General features: G+C 42.3%; 1 protein-coding gene across 1 annotated transcript in view; it reads right to left on the bottom strand.

Annotated features, from left to right (window-relative positions):
• KCNV2 (potassium voltage-gated channel modifier subfamily V member 2) overlaps positions 1-4,341 on the bottom strand; it is a 40,353-nt gene extending 36,012 nt beyond the window's left edge. Inside the window, exon 1 of the mRNA XM_038403684.2 lies at positions 4,286-4,341. The gene's annotated coding sequence lies outside the window, so the exon portion shown is untranslated. The remainder of the gene's footprint in view (positions 1-4,285) is intronic.
• Between the last annotated feature and the right edge of the window lie 16,410 nt (positions 4,342-20,751).

The raw sequence follows: 20,751 nt of genomic DNA, 5'->3' as shown, positions 1-20,751 counted from the left end.
CCATGGTATTTCTCCCTCCCACCCCACCCCCCACCGTTCCTCTGATATTCTTGTTAACTGCTGGAATTAGCCTACCTTGCTTGTCACCATGAAAGGTTTTCCTCCTTTCCCCCCCCTGCTGCTGGTGATGGCTTATCTTAAGTGATCACTCTCCTTACAGTGTGTATGATAAACCCATTGTTTCATGTTCTCTCTGTGTGTGTGTATATAAATCTCTCCTCTGCTTTTTCCACCAAATGCATCCGATGAAGTGAGCTGTAGCTCACGAAAGCTTATGCTCTAATAAATTTGTTAGTCTCTAAGGTGCCACAAGTACTCCTTTTCTTTTTGCAAATACAGACTAACATGGCTGCTACTCTGAAATTTTTCTAGACAGGCTCATATTGCACTAAACCAATATGTTCATATAGTAAACACATCAATAACAGGCCAACAAAAATATTCAGAAATTGTCACAGAACAGCTCCAATTCCATCACACCAACACTACAGACAAATATTTATTTCAAATAAATCATAATTATTGGAATTTAATTAAAAGAAATGATTCTATTGACCTTAGATTTTTTTTTAAAAACTATGCTTTTGTAAAAGCTAAGTTTTGATCTTAAATTGCTCTGACAATGTCAGTTTAACTTAGGAAATTTATTTACTTCCATTTCCTTTTTTCACAGCTATCTTTTCAGAAAGTGCAGTAAGAGCAAATAAATATCCATCCCATGAAGGCATGAATACTTACAGACTAATCTCGAGAGATGTGATAGTCTATTGGTAACTGCAGAAGCTTAAAATGTATACTGTTTACTTGACTGCAGTTTAATTTATAAAGGCATAATTGAAGATACATATTCTTTTCCAACACGTCTCCCTCATTGCAACAACAGTACTTAATACTTTCCAGGCTTGATTCTCCTCCCATTTAAACTAGTGTAAATCATTATGCTATTATATGTTATAAAAATAGCATGGACTTCAGTGGAAGTACAACAGTTTACATCAGTTGAGACTGTGGACCAATATATTTACATTCCTTATTTAAATCAGAATTGAGGCATGATATGTCCATATTATATATGTATAATAGTTTGCATAACAGATAAGAAATAATTACAAACCAGATTCCTTTTATTTTTTCCTCAGGCAAAATCCCATGGGAGTTTTGCCCAAGTGAAAATAGAGTAAAGACCCTCAGGATTTGATTCTTCGTGTATCATTATTATGGGCCAAATCCGGCTCATTTAAGTCAGAGGTAGCCCAGTTGAAGCCATTGGGACTACTGTATTTGGATGGGCAATGCAAGCATGATCTGGTCCTGGAGGTGAAAGATGGCCCTATATATGTAGACAATACATAAAGAGAGGTTTTTGTTGGGACAAGATACCAGGGTGACTGGGTACAGAAAAAGACAGATGGGTTAACTTGATAGTGGCTTTCTATGGCATTAAGTGTCAGTTCAGCTAAGGGTTCCCCTTTCTCCCTACACTCTAGTGAGCTCCAGCACAGCATGTCCATCTAGCTGGCAAGACACTGGAATTTTTATTTTTAATCAATTGTACCTGGCCTGCTACCAACAAGCCATGCCTGAGGGCTTTCTGAGGATTCTCAATGGAGAGTCTGTAATGTCATAGCCCATATATGTTTTATGGGGAAAAGGGCTCCTAATGAGATCCACAGAAAGGGGAATCTTCCTCTAAGCAATTTGGAAGCATGTAAGGGTTTGGGATTTGCTGACGGAAACTCAGCACTGTGCAGGATGGAAATGTTACACTTGTCAGTTTTCATAAGTAACACCCTGAAGGGAAGTTCCAGCTATCAGGCCTGCTCGCAGGATAGTTTACGCCCTATCTAATGAACTGAAAAAAATGGATTTGTTTCTGTATTTTAATTTGCAGTGTTGGCTGTAAAGTTAAATTATATTAATGGATTACTATGTTTCTAAGAGCTGAAGTACTTTAGGTAATTAATCACTCTGGAGTTATACGCTGTGCATAGTGTGATGAGTGTAATATTTAATATGTTGATGAGACCAGACAGTCTCACTTCTTGCCTGAATGAATATTGTGAGATGTTTAAGGAGAGAGACCTTACAATTTCCCTGTCTGTGAGCAATGTGTTAAGTAGTGAGTATAAGTAAGGCTACATTTGAGTTAGCTGTGTATTAGAATTACTAGTGAAATACTGGAAATTTCATAGCTCAAAAAGTACAAGGCATAATATTGTCTCAAATGCACAACCAATTGACTACACCTGCACTTCATTCTTCAAAATGTTCAAGAGCTCAAATAACCAAAATTTATCATCTAAAGATAAAAGCAGTACTATATGAAAAGGAGACTGGTATGGCCCCCACTTTGTCTTACACAGTCGGTGTGCTTCGAAGATACACATTTCAGCCATTAGCATTCATGGTATGATTTTACAAATTAAAAAGCCTCTTTACACTTCACTAAAATCCAACCCACCAGTTTGTACCAGTTCCTTAACTTGTTGTTTTGTTCTGTACCTTGTCCTATGTGCACAATTTACCACAGTTATGGCACCTCTCACCAACTGCATCAATTGCTCCCAAGATGCACAAAAACATGTATATGGTTAAATATAACATCTGCATATATGTAGAACTTAAGCCACTCAACAGTCCAGAAAATGAATCACAGTGTCTTGCAAAGTCAGAGTGCCATGTCAATTACTACAGGTACTATAGAATCAACATCCAAGATGAAATATTCTCAAAGGAGCATTCTGTCATGAGACACTATATGGTTCTGTCTCCCTCTTGCAGTACGTAACCTAACTACATAACAACTCATTCACCAAAGTACTGAAGAGATGTTGCTGGAATGGCAAGAGAAGAACTGCTGGAGAAACTGGAAAACAAAAGACAGTCCTGGACCCTTTGCAAAATGGTCCCTGTCACACTATCTAGAGTGGCTCACGACTGAGTACCTGCTCCAGGGCAGACTGTCAGAAAACAGGGCAGACACACTTTCCTTGTTTTCTCTTTCACTAAGGTCTGTCTTCCCCTTTTCTATCTTGCCTTCTCCTAAGGGGGCAATGCCTTTTTATATGGCCCTCCCCAAGGCACCAAAAGCTAACTCTTTGCCTTTTCTTGGCCATGGGCCTCCCATTGTCCTTCTCTTGCTCAGCCCCTTCCTCTGGACTAGCCTTGACACCATAACTCATGCATTGGCATTCTCTCTGCAGATACCCCTGTTGCCTATGGGCCCAACATACTCATCCTTTCCCGTTCTCTTCACAGGTTGGACTCTTGGGCTCTCTTCTTCCCATTCTCTGGGAGAGGCTTCTGTCCCCCATTGTGGTTGGGGCAATCTCACAAGTGTAACACAGTCCTACTCCGGCCGACAGCCACCTGGCCCTGGTACCTTGCAGGCCCTCTTGTTCTCTGCTGCTTCTAGTGGCCTCTTCCTGTGGGAGCTTGAATATATACAGCTGCTGCTCAGTTAGCTGTGCCAAATAGGTCTGTAGATACTCCTGTGACTCCCCCTGTCTGTGATGGAGTTTGAGTGCCTGCAGCAGCAGGGCCTGGAGCCACCCTTGCTGCTTGTCAGCCTCTTTCCACAGGGGCACCAATTCTGGAGTCCAGCCTGGGAAGGTTTATGAGCCCTCAGCAAAACATGCTTCCCCATATTGCAGCTCCATTGTCGCTTTCCCTGCCTTTTGCAGTTTTTTCCACAGTCCCTCTAAGTCTTGCTACCTCCTGTTGTATTGGGGCACTCATCTCCACAGTCTTTCACTGTCCCCTTGTGTCAGGGGTGATCGTATGCCTGCGTTCTCCACCACAATGTCACGGGGTGTGTCACTCACTGCTGGTCCGGCGTCTCCTTCTGGTTATGCTGGGGATTAGCTTGAGGCCAACACCCTTCCATCCATGGTTTCCACACCATTGCCCTGTCCCTGTTGTCTGCCTGCAGCCCCTCTCTCAGCCTCAGGAACTGCAGCATCCTCTTCATGACTCAACCCTCTGGCTGCATCACCATCTGTGTTCCCCCCTTCCAGGGGTTAGTGTCTCAGTCCAATAATCATGCCACTTTCCCAGTGGCGAGTGGGGGAGGACCTGGGCCCACACACTACTCTGGGGCCAGGCCCAGCCCAGGAACCCTGTGGATAGCAGCCTCCTGCTGTGCATCTAGTTCCTCTTACTGCTGCTATGATCTCCTGGGCCACTTCCCTATGTCCCCAGCACCTTCTTTGCCGTTGCCTCAGGGCACAATCGCTGCAGCCCAATAGGAGCTCTCTCTTGCTCCCCCTCCCTGCCAGCAACTGACCTGTCCATGGTGCTAGCTTTCTTTCAGCCTGCCAAGGACACAGTCCTCAGCCCTTGGGCTCCTAGCAGCAACTGGCCTTAGCTCTTCCCTGCAGGTCCTTTTATGTAAGCCTTCTGGGCCCTGACTGGATGGTTGTTGCAGCCTCTCTCCTATTGACTGCACCTCATGCAATCTCTCTGGGCTGCTCAGAGGACTCACCTTCACTGCCCCCTGCTGAGGTTAATCCTTTCTGCACTTGTGTGGGACAAACACCACATCACAGGGCAATTAACCAGCCTTTGTATTGCAATGATTCTTGATGGCTCATCTGATTTTGATAGTCCTTCTGGATGAGTGGTGGGAAAGTGGGAAGGAGAGAGGAAGGAATGATTCTCGTGCCTGAGTTCACAAGTTCAGGGCAAATATTTTCAAAGTTAAAAGCAAAACTTACATATTTCCTTATAGCATGGAATACAGACATTACACATGTGATTAATGCATTCAGCAACTTACAAACATTTCAAAGCGTCTAAACACTAAATACATTCTTATAAGACTAATACCTGTTTTGAACAAAACTAACATATAGGGGACCTGGTCTGGTCTCCAGCTATGAGGGTGTCAGTTCTTAGCTAATGCCTGCAGCCTGGGCAAGAGCTGGCATCTGGCCTGCCAGCATCACAGTACCCCCTGTATTTCAGGTTTTAAAAATACTATTTTATTTAACTAAGACATGTACCATAAAGTTAATCACTGAAGGTACAGTAAGCATTCATCTGTAGATACTTCAAAAATAACAGCGCATGCTTTTCACTGAGATTATTCATAGAGATTATTCATCATCCATTCATAGAAATTCAGTCTTCCTTAGAGAGCACCACAAGGCCTATGAACCACGTAAAGTTCCACTTAAAGCCTCAGAGTAGGGTTTAAATGGAGTTTGACTGGTTCCTAGGACTTGTGCTGGCTCTCTGCTCAGGGGATGAATTCCACACAGAAAGTAAGGGGGTTCGTAATCCAAATTAATGAGTGAATTTGTATAGAGAAAATTGTTTGCTAGGAAGAGATCAGATTTTCAAAAGTGTTTAGGCACTTAAAGCCGCAGATAGGCATCTAGTAGGATTTTGAAAAGCACCTAAGGAGGTTAGGCATCTAAGAGCCATTGATTTCAATGGGTGTTAGGCACCTAACTTGCTAATGCACTTTTGAAAGTTCCTTAGGTGCCTCCTTAGGCATCTTTGGGTGTCTAGATACCTTTGAAAATCTGGCTTACAGTGCTTAATAGAGAAGTGTGACAACAAGCTCCCTGGCCTGAAAAGTACCTAGAGCTCTGGATAGGCACTGAGAAAAGAAAAGGAAAGAAAAGCTTGCAACATCAAGTGACAATGAACAGACAAAGGATAGTGGATGGGGCACAAGAGGGACCAAAGTGAGAGAATGGTAGAGTTAGCACAAGACTTGTTAGCTGTGCTGTGATAGTTGCTCAGATTTGTTCAGTGTTGTGCTAACACTTCTCTGGCCTAAGGACAAGAGTTGGCTGGCTTTTAGGAAGAAGTGTGTTTTAAGAAGGGATTGGAAAGTGGAAAGGAGGGAGCGTGTTATACCACGTGAAGGAAAGAGTTCTAAGCATGCTGGAGCTCATGAGATGAAATGAAGTGTGGAGATGTGTTCCAAAGAAGTACATGAAGTGTGCGTGTGGGCTAATCCAAATAAAAACTAGTTTTAAGTTCAATTTTAGTTTGTTCATAGGAGGAAAATATCCAAGGAAAGAACTAGCAATTAACATACTGTAGTGATCAGGCTTGCATTTTTACAAGCCATTTATATTACTGTTCTTACTACTTAATTACTTCCCACATTCAAACAAATGTGAAGGAAAGAAAGTAGGTAAAAGTACGTGATCTGTGGGTTTGAGTATTTAATTTTTGTCATTTACTCATCAAACATTTGCCATTCTTGCCATTATTTAATTTTTTTAAAAGGCATCAGCCTCAGCTGCAAGATACGGATCTCAATCTGGATTTTAACCTCCTCAATGTTAAGGGACATTCAGATTCATGGCTTTGTTTCAGCTAATTATAAAAGTGGGATATGAGTGTGACCTTTGGATCCACACATCAAAACTGTGGTTTGGCTGTAAAGAGGGCATCATGGGCTCCATATTTGTTGTCACTCAGTGATTACCAGAGCAAAATTGCTCAGTAAAAAGGTGTTTTCTAAACTGCCAGCCTTGCAAACTCATCCTCGAATCTGAAAGCCAAGCTGCTTTTCATAGAATCATAGAACTGGAAGGAAGGTCATCTAGTCCAGTCCCCTGCAATACTAGTTTCCCCCATCTTGCATATCATCACCAGTTTCTCCCCCTCTTGCACATCATCACCTGTAATAAAGGTTCTGCAGGTGAAATTATGCCCTCAGTAACACCCAAGATACCTTTTTGGTTTAGGATTATGCCTAAAGGGGCAAATCCAGCCTCAGAATTAGGCTTAAACAATCATGGGTAATGCATGGGAGGGCAGGAGTGGGGGAGTTCGATTCTTTAAACATTCTCACCTGGAAAAATATTGAAGTTTTGAGTATGTTATCCTATTACAAGTACAGAGACGCAAGATGTGTATTATATCACAGGAAGACATGATCAGAATTGCACTGGATTTGCTGTATCTGATATGATTGGGAGTCAGTGGTGCCAACAGTATCACTCTGTGCAAAGGTTCAGATTGCTAATGTGAACATCAGTCTAATTTTGGTTATTTTCATGCAGAGAGGCTTCAGAAAATAAGAAGGAAAACAATATTTTCTCAGCAGTCATCCCATTGTCTAACTGCAGTTATCTGGATGACACCCTGCAAAGTTAGTAATTCTTCAGAAAAATGTTTCCAAATCATTTGCAGAACTGAGAAGGGAGGTGGGTCTGTTCTGGGCACTGTCAAGACAAATAATGAAGGTAATAAAAAAGATGGGAAAGCATGATTATTCCAACAGATTGTAACAGGTCAGCCTGGATAACCCCGCTGACCTCTTTGCCTCAAGTACCTTAGGCTCTATGAAACAAAATCATACTTATATTTAATTAGTGCTATAGAAGGCTTTCAGATATGCAGGTATCTCAGTTCTCCTGGGGATGCAGTGAAGGTTCAAAAAGTGAGATTGCTAAACTCAGTTCAGTTCCTGTATCAAACTTTAAACCTAGAGCTTCAGAGATGAAAGACCACTGCACACCTGGACACCTTTTTCTTTACAAAATGGCTAAACTACTGCAGACAGTGCAAACCTGTTATCTGTAAGTCCTGTGGTGTGGTAAGCATACAATGTACAATGGAATTAGAATCACTGATCTAATTAATGTTATTCAAACTCCACTATACCCACCTAGCCAGATTCCCCAGCTGGAGTAGATCAGCATAGCTGATTAACTCTAATGGAGTTGCACTGGTTTACACCAACTGAGGTTATGATCCAGTCAGTTTAGACCCCCACACAGCTACAGAAACTCATACAAACTATGTAAATCGATTGCTTCACCCTCAGTGAATCACGACTGCTTCCAGGTGGCTGAGATCATGTAATCAGCTATTTAAGAGTGGACAGTAACTCTATACAAATGTGGAGGGTAGGACATGAAAAAGAACACAATATCCCTTTGGCACTGCACAAAGCCTTTTTTTCTTTCCTTAACTTGCAGATATTCTGCAAGAAAGAACCTGCAATGGGAGAAAAACAGCATGTTGCCAACACCACTGCTAGCTCTTCCTCTGTCTGTACCCATGGGCCGCCCCGCCAGCCAGACCAGCATCCTGATCCTGGAGGCTTCTATTCAGGCCCTGGTCTTGAATGAGAAATGGCCTACATGCTCCCATTGACGAAAGTCAGGTGGAGGAAACCACCCTGCGTGAGAAGTGTCTGTTGTTGGAGTGCTTCAGGAAGCAGGTGAGAGAGCTGAAAGAGGAGATGGCTCATCTGCGTAGCATCTGGCAGCACAAGGACTTCATAACAGAATGAATATCAAAACATCTGGGATGCACAGGATGCTAGCCAACTTCAGATAACAACCGTGGCATCAGAGGAGGAACCAACTGCTTTATGGGGAAGAAACTGGCTGTTGGCCACCTAGGTGCTCCACCTCTCACCCAGACCCCCTGTTCTTTGCAGTCAAGAACTGATATGCTGTACTGGCAATTGGAGGTGAAGAGCAGATCCCAATGGCTCAGAAGGAGGAGCCACCTGTCCCCAAGGCTGGGAGGATCACAACCACCACAGCCAAGAGGAGAAGGCGTAGGGTGCTGGTGGTTGGGGTCTCCCTTGTTAGGGGGATGGAGGAACTCATCTGCTGACCTGACATAGTGTCCCAGAGGTACAGTGCCTGACTGCAGCCTCCATCTGAGATGTTACAGAAAGGTTGACAAGGCTCATCCATCCTCTGACCACTACACCCTGTTGCTCATCCATGTGGGCACTAATGATGGGTGGGCACAAATTGTGGGCACATATGACCCTCAGCAGATCATCAGTGACTACAGGGCTCTGGGAGAAAGGCTGAAGGAGTTGGGGGTTGCAGGATGTGTTCTCGTACATCCTCCTACTTGAAGGTATCAGTCAGTGACATGTACATCTTGGCGATGATGGGTGATGCACAGATGGTGATGATGGGAGGACTTCAGCTTCTCTGACCATGGGATGCTGTTCCAGGAAGGAGGACTCCTGTGAAGAGATGGGGTCTACTTGACCAAGAAGGAGAAGAGCACCTTTGTGTACCGACTTACTAGCCTAGTGAGCAGGGCTTTTACTACCTACAAAGGGGGCACGTGACAAATGTCCACAGGTAAGCATAAAAAAGGTGACTTTAACAGACAACTAAATGTTGGGTGGGGACATGGAAAATTGTAATAGGGTCATAGGAGCAATAAGAGGGAAATTAGTGGGGGGAATTGGCTCAGCATCTTAGATGTCTACACACAAATGCAAGGAGTATGGGTCATAAACAACAAGCACTGGTAGTATTAGCATCAAAGGTAAATTATGACTTAATGGGTATTAAAGAGACTTGGTGGTATAAATATTATGACTGAAATATTGGTATAGAGGGGTATAGCTTGTTCAGGAAGGACATGCAAGGAAAAAAAGGGAGGAGGTGTTGCATTATACGTCAAGAATATATACACTTGTCTGGAGGTCCAGAAGGAGGTGAGAGGCAGACCATAGAAAGTCTCTGGGTAAAGATAAAAGAGGGGAGGAGGGAAATAGCAGTAATGTCATAGTGAGGGTCTACTACAGACAGACAAACCAGGGAGAGGAGGTGGATGAGGCATTTCTAGAACAAATAACAGAAATATCTAAAACACAAAACTTGGTAGTAATGTGGGACTTTAACTATCCAGTCATCTGTTGGATGTTCTTGGAATGTGTTGGATACAACACTTTGTTTCAGAAAACAGAGGAGGTAACCAGGGGGACAGCCATTTTAGATTTGATTCTGATGAACAGGGAGGAGTTGGTTGCAAAATCTGAAGGTGGAAGGCAATTTGAGTGAAAGTGATCATGAAATGATAGATTTCCTGATTCTAAGGAAAGGAAGCAGAATATGGAAAATGGCCTTTAAAAAAGCAGCCTTTAACAAACTAAGAGAACTGATAGGCAGTTGCATGCTGGCTATGTATGCAAAGAATGCACTGCATATCCTGTGTGCCATACCAGCTATGCACACCATATTTGAACGGTCATGCCACATAGAGGATGCCATTTTGGACCACTTAAGGCATGCCTTACTAAAACTGTCACGGCACTCTACTGCTGATAGGTAAGGTCCCATGGGAAGAAAATCTGAAGGATAAAGGAGTTCAGGAAAGCTGGCATTTTCTCAAGGAGACAATATGGAAGGCACAACTGAAAACTATCCCACTGAGAAGGAAAGTTAGGACAAATAGTTAGAGGCCAATATGGCTCCATCAGGAGCTCTTTAATGATCTGAAAATTAAAAAGGAATCCTACAAAAAGTGGAAACATGGATGAATTGTTAAGGAGGAGTACAAATGAATAGCACATGCATGCAGGAACAAAATCAGAAAGGTTAAGGCACAAAATGAATTAACTTAGCAAGGGACATAAAATGCAATAAGAAGACATTCTTCAAATACATTAGAAGCAAGCAAAAGATGAAGGAAAATATAGGTCCTTTACTTTGCAGGAAAGGAGAGCAAATAACTCATGACATGAAGAAGGCTCAGGTGTTTAATGCCTATTTTGCTTCAGTCTTCCTTAAAAGAGTTAATTGTGACTGAATGCTTAACATAATTAATATTAACAAGGAGGAAGGAACACAAGCCAAAATAGGGAAAGAACAGGTTAAAGAATAGTTAGATAAGTTAGATGTATTCAAGTCAGCAGGGCCTGATGGAAATTCAGGATACTTAAGGAACTAGCTGAAGCAATCTTGGAAACATTATTGATTATCTTCAAGAACTCACGGAGGACGGGTGAGGTCCCAGAGAACTGGAGAAGAGCAAACATAGTACTTGTCTTTAAAAAGGGGGAAAAGAGGACCTGGGGAGTTATAAATTAGTCAACATAACTTCATTACTTGGAAAGATACTGGAATAAATTATTAAATAATAAATCTGCAAGTACCGAGAGGACAATAGGATGATAAGGAATAGCCTAGCATGGATTTGTCAAGAACAAATCATGCCAGACCAACCTAATTTCCTTCTTTGACAGGGTTATTGGTCTAGTAGATAGGGCGGAAGTAGTAGACATGATATATCTTGATTTCAGTAAGGCTTTTGACACAATCCCAGACAACAGTCTCATAAGCAAATGAGAAATATGGCCTAGATCAGGGGTCGGCAACCTATGGCATGTGTGCCAAACACGGCACGCAAGCCAATTTTTAATGGCACGCTGCTGTCTGTTGGACCTGGGCAGACAGCAGTGTGCCACTAAAAATCCTGCCCGGCCCAGCCCCCTCTTTTCTGCACCCCGCCCACCGCTCTCTCCTTGCAGGGCAGGCAAGCTTCCCCCTTCCCCCAGCATGCTGGGTTCCTGCCCCTCCTTCTCTCCCTCCCTGCAGCCGATCAGCTGACGGCCCTTGCTATGAGCGGGAGAGGTAAAAACGGAGCTGCAGGGTGCTCTCTGCTCCGGGGACCTTGGGGAAGGGGGTGGAATCAGGGTATATCCCCTCCAGCCCCCTGCTGTTTGCCGCTCAGGGCAGGGGTCTGGGAGCACCCCCACAACCCCAGCTCACACCCCCAGCCCTCTGCCCTGACCTCTGCACCCCCTCCCACACACCCAGCCCTCTGCCCTGACCCCTGCATCCCCCACACACCCCCAGCCCTCTGCCCTGACCCCTGAACCCTCCTCACACCACCCAGCCGCCTGCCCTGACTCCTGCACCCCACACACATACCCAGCCCCCCCACACCCCATACCCTGACTCTTGCCTCCCCCCACATCCCCACTCCCACCCTCAGCACCAAATGGGAGCTCCTGCACACACACACACACATTCCCACCTGCACCCCTCACACCAAATGGGAGCTGTCCAGGTAAGTGCTCCACACCCAAACCTCCTGCCCCAACCCTGAGCCTCCTCCCTCATTCTAGCTCCTGGACAGACCCTGCACCCCAACCCCCAGCCTGCTCCTTCACCCCCAGCCCTGTTCTCAGCACACTCCCACCCTCATCTCAGTGCAGAAAGAGGAAGATAATGGCTAGAACCAGGGAGAGGTAGGTACCTACTCTGTGTGGACAGGGCCGAGACCCCAGACCGGTAGCGGGCTGAGCGGGTCCGGCAGCCAGGACCCTGGCTCGCAGGAGCCGGCAGACAGAACCCCAGGCCGGCAGCAGGCTGAGCCGCTCAGCCCACTGCCAGTCTGGGGTCCCGACCACCGGCCCCGCTCAGCCCACTGCTGGTCTGGAGTTCTGGCTGCTCGCCCCTTGCCAGCCACAGGCCCCACTCAGCCCGCTGCCAGCCTAGGTGAATGGAACCCCAGGCCGGCAGTGGGCTGAGCGGGCCGGCGGCATAAGATCAGCATTTTAATTTAATTTTAAATGAAGCTTCTTAAACATTTTGAAAACCTTGTTTACATATGACAATAGTTTAGTTATAAAGTATATAGACTTATAGAGAGAGACCTTCTAAAAAACGTTAAAATGTATTATTGGCATGCAAAACCTTAAATTAAAGTGAATAAATGAAGACTCGGCACACCACTTCTAAAAGGTTGCCGACCCTTGGTCTAGATTAAATTATTATAAGATGGGTGCACAATTGATTGAAAAAACATACTCAAAGGGTAGTTATCAATGTTTTGCTGTCAAACTGCGAGGACATATCTAGTGGGGTTCCACAGGGTCAATTCTGGGGCTGGTAGTATTCAATATTTTCATTAATGACTTGGATAATGGAGTGAAGAGTATGCTTATAAAATGTGTTGATGACACTAAAATGAGAGGGGTTGCAAGAAGGACAGTATTAGAATTCAAAATGACCTTGACAGATCGGAGAACTGGTCTGAAATCAACAAGCTGAAATTCAGTATTGACAAGTGCAAAGTGTTACACATAAAAAGGAAAAATCAAATGCACAACTTCAAAATGGGGAATAAATGGCTAGGTGGTAGTAGTGTTGAAAAGAACTGGAGGTTAGAGTGGATCACAAATTTAATATGAATCAACAATGTGATGCAGTTGCAAAAAAGACTAGTATTATTCTGTGGTTTATTAACCAGAAAGTCGTATAACATGTGGGAGATAATTGTCCCGCTCTACTCGGCACTGGTGAAGCCTCAGCTGGAGTACTGTGTCTGATTCTGGGTGTCACACTTTAGGAAAGATATGGATAAATTGGAGAAAGACCAGAGAAGAGGAACAAAAATGATAAAAGATTTAGAAAATCTGACCTATGAGGAAAGGTTTAAAAAACAGGGCATGTTTAATCTTGAGAAAAGGAGACTGAGGGGGGGACTTAATAACAGTCTTCAAATACATTGAGGACTGCAATAAAGAGAACTGTACTTGAATGTTCTCCATGTCCACTGAAGGTAAAACAAAAAGTAATGGGCTTAATCTACAGCAAGGGACATTTAGATTAGATATTAGGAAAAACTTTCTAACCATAAGGATAGTTAAATTGTGGAATAGGCTTCCAAGGGAAGTTGTAGAATCCCCATCACTGGAGGTTTTTAAGAACAGGTTGGATAAACACCAGGCAGGGATAGTCTATGTTTACTTGATCCTGCCTCAATGCAGAAGGCTGGACTGGATTACCTCTTGAGGTCTCTTCCAGCCCTGCATTTCTATGATTTTATGTACATATTGTGATTCAACCCCTATTTTGGAAAAAAATACACAGAATACTTTAATAGCTCTCTCTCTCTCACACACACACACACACACATATATATATCCACAGATTATCTGAAAACTGGCATTTCCAAAGCATTGCATCTCATGTCACCATGCTGAAGCATTGATCCAGTACTGACTGTCACCTACTGAATCAATAATAGAACTTCCATAGTATCTAGCTATTCCTTTCAAGTCTCCAATATAAGTATTAACCCTGCCCATTGCTGCACAGCTTGTGAAATTTCATGGCATCTCAGCTCAAGGTACCATGGCTCTATTAAATGAATAACAGTAAAAAATTTACCCTTTACAAAAGATATTGCACTAATGAAAAACAGAATATTTAAAACTTACACTGAATGAGTCATGCATGGTTTAATGGCACTTTAGTTCTGCAGAACTAAACACTGTTTTCTTACCTAGATTCATAATACAGTGATACTTATTCTCTGCAGAAGGGGAACAAGGTGGTTAAGCAAATGTGATCTAAATGGCAACACAAATCACCTATTCATAGGGTTAGAATCCAGCTGAACAAGTCAGCAATGCCATGCCATGTATGAGAGAGGTTTAAGATAGGAAATAATATTTGACTTTGGGACAGGCCACTTTTGGATAGCATTAACTTTGGCCTGTAGGGGGTTGATAGTTCCTTGACCCACCCGGTGTCCAAGGTAAGTCACTCTGTTTAGATCTATTTGACACTTTTTAGCCTTAACAGTTAGTCCAGCCTCCCTTATCCGCTTGAAGACTTTTAGCCCAGCTTCTCCTCCACGAGCCAGAATCCAAAGGAAACAGATTCCTCTCTCCTCCTGATACCTCATAGTGGGATGTATGTTTGGGGAGTATATTAGGGAGCACAAGCTTTATTCCCTATATAGTTCCAGACTCTACACTTGCATGTCCATGCACAAATGTATCCCCCCACCCCACAACGCAAGCACACACCCTTGTTTGGCTGGCTACTGACCTGCTTGAAAACATGAACTCCTTTCAGATACAATTATTTTCTTAAGCACATTCTTCTACCTGTACTGCATCCCATCACACAAGATAATGCAATGTCACTGAACCACATGACATCCATACCCAAGATGTCACAAAACCACCAGAATGGTACTCCCATTCCTAATTTTAAAGGGACAGCATCATATACTGTATATGGACTTTGCAACATGTGTCTCTGAACTTTCTGGGAATGAACAGACTTTTCATGGTGTACAGCTTTGTATTCATTGTTATAAGTTTATAAAATATACAATAACACAGTTTTGAATATATAACTCTACATGAAAATCAAGTAGATTTTTTGACCACTACAGTGATTAGCTATTGACATTAATAGTTATACAAGTATATTGTATCCAGCAGAGCATCTTATAAAATAAAGAAATACCAGGGCAGTATAAATATTTGTTTATTTTCCTTGGCAGCCACAGACTATGGCCTTTAAACAGATTGATGGTTAACTGTAGAACTGTAAGACTAGGTTGCAGGATTATCTGAGGATAAACAATGTTCACACCTGTCATTGTATTTGTCTCATGCTGAATTACAGGTACTATTATAATCTTCTGGAGGTTGGTCATGTGGGCTACCTCTGGGAAAGTATGGTTGTGGTGTTCAGTGATCACTCAGTGGCTAAGGCGCTTGCAAGAGATCTCTTTATTTTATGTCCGGTTCCAACTGGCTCAGCATAACAATGACTTCACAGTGCCTTGTTCAGACTCTCTGTCGTTCCATTAAAGGCACAGCCCATCACACCGTAATATGCATGTCTGTGAATTTTGCAAGCCTATTTAGCATTTTAGCTCATTTCCATCTATATTTTCACGCTTTCTGGAGTAAAGTTATGAATATTAAAATCTTAAAAGACTTTGCAGCTGATGCTCACATAAAACAATATTTGAAGGACTGCAAAAGCATTATAATTATTACTCATTCTGGATCAGGGCCCACAGGGATAGGTACTGTACAGAGTTTTCTTAAAATTAATATTTCTCGAACCAGAGATGAATCAATAAATTTGGGGGCAACTTCCACTTGTGGATCTCTGTAGGATTATAACCTATAGGAAATGGAATAGTTAAGAGGATTTCAGTAGCTTCTGCCAGGTGATGACCAAAAGTCATTACTATTTGCTGGCTGTTTGATGATCTATGTGAAATTAGTTGGTGCCTCAGTCTGTTTTCTAGAGAACTGGTCTCTATATTTAAAAAGGCACTAGTTGGCACTGTCAGTAGAGTTGACAAAGGCTGAGTGGTCATGGAGACCAAACAACCATATTGCTAACGGGATGAAGCGTAAGGGCGTGTGGGTATATAAAGGACTTCTGTTTTTAGGGTTACCAGGTCAACAACTTTCACCTGAACTAAATCCACTTAAAAAAAAAAGTTGAATACAATCTCCCTAAATTATAAGTATAGCCTATAGACAGTGTCTGATAATGTGTTGCTTAATTAAAGGTTGGATTCCCTGAAAGCAACTCTTATATCAGTCAAGCTAAAAATGAGAGAATATGAAGAAGGGGTTGCCTGAGAGAGAAAAGTGTTTCCCGACAGGAGATGACAATGGAGGGACATTATGTGCTCATTACAGAGATCATTAATAACAATAAAAGTCTGCAAAATAACTTGGAACTTATAGACAAAACTGAATTTAAAAATCAGAGGGTAAATCAGAGGTTCAGTATTCCTAATAATTTCACCAGGCACAATCATTTTCATAAAGAAATAAATATTTTAAAAATTTCCCGGGGCCCAGCCCCCAGTAATTTATCACATTTGCTACATTTTTTCTCCAATAGATTACCTGCAAGGCAGGACAATGGATGGCCACATGGCCACCAGCATATCACTTGCATATGCATTGCTTGCAATATCCCTTTGTTCTAATCAAAAGACAAAGCAGAGATGTTAAATCATGCACTCTGCACTCTCACAGTCACTCCAGGGGGCCAAATCCTGCCTGATTTGCCTTAGCAGTGGTGTGTGAAACAGTCTTAAAACTGGCTTAGCCGGCTCCAGGAGGATTTCCTCTGAAAGGGTGTCTCTGGGTGCTGTGGAGACACCATAGTCGCTCTTAAACCTTCCCATCCCCCTCAGCTGTTGGCATGGGGAATGGCTAAGAGGATGGTGATGGTCGCAGGGGCATCCCGGTGAACCCCAGGCTAGTCCTAACACGCTAGCAGCATGTGCAAAGTCTGCTCTAATTCATGCCCAGTGTAGAGTTGCCCTACAGCTGCAAAATGCAAAAGGCACCTTTGTATCATCCACCCCCTCAGCTGTGCTGAGATCTGCTCATTTGTAGCTGAGGATATAGCCCAGTGTTTCATCTCAGACTTTGGAGTAGATTAATAGTATTTATTTTGGCCCTCATCACCCTGTAATATCTGGGCATTGCTCATATACTAATCCTTCAAGGGAGCTGAGGCCATTCAGTATGCAGAGACATTTGCTCTTGGAACAGTCCAGAATTCTGGGGCTCCTTCCCTGCTGGCACCCAAAGTTATGTTTTTTTGCCTCCATTACTTTCCTGGCCACCTTAAAAAAAAGCTTTGGTGGATGTTACAAGTTCATCTGAAATTCCTCCAGCTGTGTTAAGTTAGTCATGGGGATGCGTGTTTTGCTCCTTATTAAAAAGTCACACTGCCAAAGCTAACTCTAATACAGCCAGCATCTCCATTCCCCCTTGTTTGCATGTCTTTATAAGAATGTTTGTGTGATGATTTGTTAATTGCTTCTCTGATCATTTTACACAGCCAGCAGTATTGATAATTTGGAAATAATTACACTGGAAGAATGAATTTATTTGAGCATAAGCTTTCGTGAGCTACAGCTCACTTCATCGGATGCATTTGGTGGAAAATACAGAGGGGAGATTTATATACACACACAGAGAACATGAAACAATGGGTTTTATCATACACACTGTAAGGAGAGTGCATTGCCTCACTTCATCGGATGCATTTGGTGGAAAATACAGAGGGGAGATTTATATACACACACAGAGAACATGAAACAATGGGTTTTATCATACACACTGTAAGGAGAGTGTGCATTGCCTGCAATGCACTCTCCTTACAGTGTGTATGATAAAACCCATTGTTTTATGTTCTCTGTGTATGTATATAAATCTCCCCTCTGTATTTTCCACCAAATGTATCCGATGAAGTGAGCTGTAGCTCAGGAAAGCTTATGTTCAAATAAATTTGTTAGTCTCTAAGGTGCCACAAGTACTCCTTTTCTTTTTGCGAATACAGACTAACATGGCTGCTACTCTGAAAACTGGAAGAATGGATCGCTTGTGGGACCAGTAATGTGTATGAGACTTTCACTTCAACATTACCAATGAAAATCTGTCCCAGCCTGAGATGAAAAGAAAGGGTTACTATTGGTGGAGGAAGAATCCTGGACCTGGAGAAGTTGGGCTGCAGTCATGTGAGGAAGTTCTCATACAAGTCTAAGCGTTCCCTCTAATCCTTTCCTGTTGCTGGCTCTGTCTATTCTGCCTATGTGCCTGTTAGTGTAGTGCAGGAAATGGACATGCAGTGAGGAAATGGGGTGGAGGTGGGGGAATTCTGGTAAATAGCTATCTACATTCTATACTGGGAGAAATGAAAGCTGTTCCATTACAGATAGGATGAGGGGACCTGCAGGAGGCCCTTGCAGAGCTGAGAGAAGTATGTGGTGTTGTGTTGGGAAGCTGGCATGTGGCGGGGAACAAGGAGCACTTGGCCGGCAGGAAGCTCCCAAGGAAGGTCAGAATTCAAAGAATAAATAAAATTTTCCTTCAAAATTGAATCTCATCACTGAAGGTGTAACAGGTGCAGGGAGTTTATCAAACCCTTGGAGGAACAGAGTGAAGTACATGTCTGAGAGTAAAGCAGAGCCTGGCGAAGGGCTTGTCCATGTGCAGAATTGTGTTGGTTTAAGTAAAGGTGTGCTTAGCCATTACTACTATGCTCTTTTCAGAGTAGCAGCCGTGTTAGTCTGTATTCGCAAAAAGAAAAGGAGTACTTGTGGCACCTTAGAGACTAACAAATTTATTTGCGCATAAGCTTTCGTGAGCTTTTCGAGCTCACTTCATCGGATGCATTTGGTGGAAAAACTTTACTATGCTCTTCTCACTCATTTTGATGTATTAGGGCAGGATTTTGCCTGGAGTTGCTAGTCTTACAATTAGCTTAATGGAATACAACATAATCTTAGTTATCAATCGTAACAAGACTAGAAATGAATCTTTAAAGCAAGTAAAACCAGAGACAAGTTACGTAACCCTGTCTCAGTGAGTATGATCAAAACACAATTGCAAGATAATTGTGCCATTGCAGAACTAGCAAGTACATAAAATCTACAAATGTGGGAGACAATATTCATACTCTGGGTAGATAAAACAATCACTTACCACCTTGAAAGCATAGTCTATAATTAAAATACAATAGAAAATATAGATTCTAAAGCCAGAAGGGACCATTGTGATCATCTAGTCTGACTTCCTGTATAACACAGGTCCTAAAACTTCCTGAAATAATTCCTAGGGCAGATCTTTTAGAAAAACGTCCAATCTTGATTTAAAAATTGTCACTGATGAAGAATCCACCATGACCCTCGGTAAATTGTTCCATTGGTTAATTTATCTCACAGTTAAAAATGTACACCTTATTTCTAGTTGGAATTTATCTAGCTTCAGCTTCCAGCCATTGGATCATGTTATACATTTGACTGCTTGAAGAGCCCATTATTAAATATGTGTTCCCCATGTAGATACTTATAAACTAGTCAAATCACCAGTTAACCTTCTCTTTCTTAAGCTAAACAGATTGAGCTTCTTGAGTCTATCACCATAAGGTGTGTTTTCTAATCCTTTCATCATTCTCATAGCTCCTCTCTGAACCCTCTCCAATTTATCAATAGCCTTCTTAAATTGTGAACACCAGAAGTGGACCCAGCATTCCAGCAGTTGTTGCACCAGTGCCAAATACAGAGGTAAAATAACCTCCCTATTGCTTCTCAACATTCTCCTTTGTATGCATCCCCTAGAACCGAATTAGCCCTTTTGGCCACAGCATCACATTGGGATCTCATGTTCAGCTGATTATCCACCATAACCCCGAAATCTTTTTCAGAGTCACTGCTTCCCAGGACAGATTCCCTCATCATGTAAGTATGGCTTACATTTTTTGTTCCTAGATGCATACATTTACATTTAGCCATATTAAAGCACATATTGTTTGTTTGCATCTAGCTTACCAAGTGAACTAGATTGCTCTGTATCAGTGACCTGGTATTATTTACCACTCCCCCAATTATTGTATCATCTGCAAACTTTATCAGTGATGATTTTAGGTTTACTTCCAGGTCAATAATAAAAATTTTAAATAGTGTACTGATCTCTGTGGGACCGACTAGAAACACACCCATTTGATGATGATTCCCGGATTACAATTACATTTCAAGACCTATCAGTTAACCAGCTTTTAATCCATTTAATGTGTGCCATGTTCATTTTATGTCTTTCTATTTTTTAATCGAAATGTAATGCAGTACCAAGTCAAATGCCTTACAGAAGTCTAAGTATATTACATCAACACTTTTTCCTTTGTCAACCAAACGTAAAATCTCATCAAAAAAGTTAGTTTGATGGGATCTATTTTACAAAAACCCATATTGATTTGCATTAATTATATTACCCTCCTTTAAATGTTTATTAATTGAGTCCACTATCAGCTGCTTCATTATGTTGCCTGGGATTGATGTCAGACTGACAGGCCTGTAATTATCCTGGGCCATCCAATTTACCCTTTTAAACAATGGCAGAACATTAGCTTTCATCTAGTCTTCTAGAATTCCCCAGTGTTCCAAAATTTATTGAAAACCAATTTTAATGGTCCAGCAAGCTTATCAGCCAGGTCTTTTAAAACTCTTGGATGCAAGTTATCTGGGCCTGCTGGTTTAAAAATGACTAACTTTACTAGCTGCTGTTTAACATCCTCCTGAGATATTAGTGAGATCCTTTTGGTATTGAAACCAGATGTGAGGGATTCATACTGAAGCATAAAAACCAAAAGAAATGTTTATTTCAGTCAGAGAGATAACACACTATTTATTTGAGTACATCCAAATTATATTAATAGGGCAAAA

The sequence above is a fragment of the Dermochelys coriacea genome, chromosome 5 (genome assembly GCF_009764565.3).
Source record: "Dermochelys coriacea isolate rDerCor1 chromosome 5, rDerCor1.pri.v4, whole genome shotgun sequence".
Classification (NCBI taxonomy): Eukaryota; Metazoa; Chordata; order Testudines; family Dermochelyidae; genus Dermochelys; species Dermochelys coriacea.
This window is presented reverse-complemented; position numbering and strand designations above follow the sequence as displayed.